The following is a 2,104-nucleotide window of genomic DNA, read 5'->3' on the forward strand; positions in this document are numbered from 1 at the left end:
TTGCCAAGAGTCAGTCCAAGTACAAGTGCTACCGCCTTGATGACAAGGACACTCTCTTCTTTGAGGATCGTATTGTTGTGCCCAAAGGTGACCTCCGTAAAGTGATCATGAACGAGGCTCACAATTCTCTCCTCTCCATCCACCCTGGGAGCACGAAGATGTATCAGGACCTCAAGCAAGCTTATTGGTGGACTCGAATGAAGCGCGAGATCGCTCAATTCGTGAATGAATGTGATGTCTGCAGAAGAGTGAAGGCAGAACACCAAAGGCCAGCAGGTCTCCTCCAACCTCTTGCCATTCTAGAATGGAAGTTTGACCACATTGAAATGGACTTCGTGACTGGGTTTCCAAAGTCCAAGCTTGGCAATGATGCTATATTTGTTGTCATCGACAAACTCACCAAAGTGGCTCACTTTCTGCCTATCAAAGAGTCGATCACTGCAGCTCAATTGGCAGAACTCTATACCTCTCGAATTGTCTCTCTGCACGGTATTCCTCAAGTGATATCTTCAGACCGTGGCAGCATCTTTACCTCCAAGTTTTGGGATTCTTTTCAGAAGGCCATGGGCACTAACATCCGCTTCAGCACTGCTTTCCATCCTCAAACAAGCGGTCAAGTCGAGCGTGTCAACCAGATTCTTGAAGATATGCTCAGGGCTTGTGTGATCTCCTTCGGCATGAAGTGGGAGGATTGTCTTCCTTATGCTGAATTCTCCTATAACAATAGTTTTCAAGCAAGTTCGGGCAAGGCCCCATTTGAAATTTTGTATGGCAGGAAGTGCCGTACCCCTCTCAACTGGTCTGAAACCGGTGAACGTCAGCTTTTGGGTAATGACTTAATCACAGAAGCAGAAGAAATGTGCAAAGTCATTCGAGATAACCTCAAAGCAGCCCAATCCCGCCAGAAGAGCTACTATGATAGTAAGCACCGTGATTTGGCTTTCGAGATAGGAGATCGTGTTTACCTCCGTGTCTCTCCTATGAAAGGTACTCGTCACTTCGGTATCAAAGGGAAGCTTGCCCCTAGATACGTGGGACCTTTCAAGATTGTCAGCAAGAGAGGCGACCTCGCCTATCAACTCGAGCTTCCTTCAAACTTTGCAAATGTTCATGATGTGTTCCATGTCTCTCAGCTTCGAAAGTGCTTCAAGACTCCTGGCCGCACAATCAACTTCGAGGACATTGAGCTCCAAGAAGATCTCTCCTATCGTGAGCACCCAGTTGCTGTTCTTGAAGAGACTGAACGCAAGACTCGCAACAAGTCGCTCAAATTTCTCAAAGTCAAGTGGTCACACCGTTCCGACCGTGAAGCTACCTGGGAATGCGAAGATCACCTCCGTTCTGAGTACCCGGAGTTCTTTCAGTCCTAGATCTCGGGACGAGATCTTTTCGTAGTGGTGGAGTGTTGTAACGCCCCGGATATAACTTTCCCAATTTGTACTCCAACTCTTGTCGTTTCCGGCGTTAAGTTATATTTATTTCTCGGGTTCGGGTCTTTGTCTCCGTGTGTTGTTTTCTTTGTCATGCATCTCATATCATGTCATCATGTGCATTGCATTTGCATACGTGTTCATCTCATGCATTCGAGCTTTTTCCCCGTTGTCCGTTTTGCATTCCGGCGCTTCGTTCTCCTCCGGTGGCCACTTCTAGCTTTCTTTCATGTGTGGGGATTAAACATTTCTGGATTGGACCGAGACTTGCCAAGCGGCCTTGGTTAACTACCGGTAGACCGCCTGTCAAATTTCGTATCATTTGGACTTCGTTTGATACTCCAACGGTTAACCGAGGGACCGAAAAGGCCTCATGTGTGTTGCAGCCCAACACCCCTTCAATTTGGCCCAAAACCCACCAAACTCTGCTCCATGCTCTAGAGCGTTCGATCACGATCACGTGGCCAAAAACCGCACCTCTTTTGGACTCTCCTAGCTCCACTTATGCCTATAAATAGACCCCCCGTTTTTCGGATCTCATTCCCCCCACGAAACCCTAAAAATCCCTCGCGCCGGCCGGACATTGTCCGACCCGGCCGGACGCGTCCGCCGCCGCCTCAGCCCACTCGCAGGCCGACACGTGGCAGGCGCCACCGCCGCCGCCGCCGGCCCGC

Source organism: Triticum aestivum, chromosome 5A (assembly GCF_018294505.1).
Source record: "Triticum aestivum cultivar Chinese Spring chromosome 5A, IWGSC CS RefSeq v2.1, whole genome shotgun sequence".
NCBI classification, from domain to species: Eukaryota; Viridiplantae; Streptophyta; class Magnoliopsida; order Poales; family Poaceae; genus Triticum; species Triticum aestivum.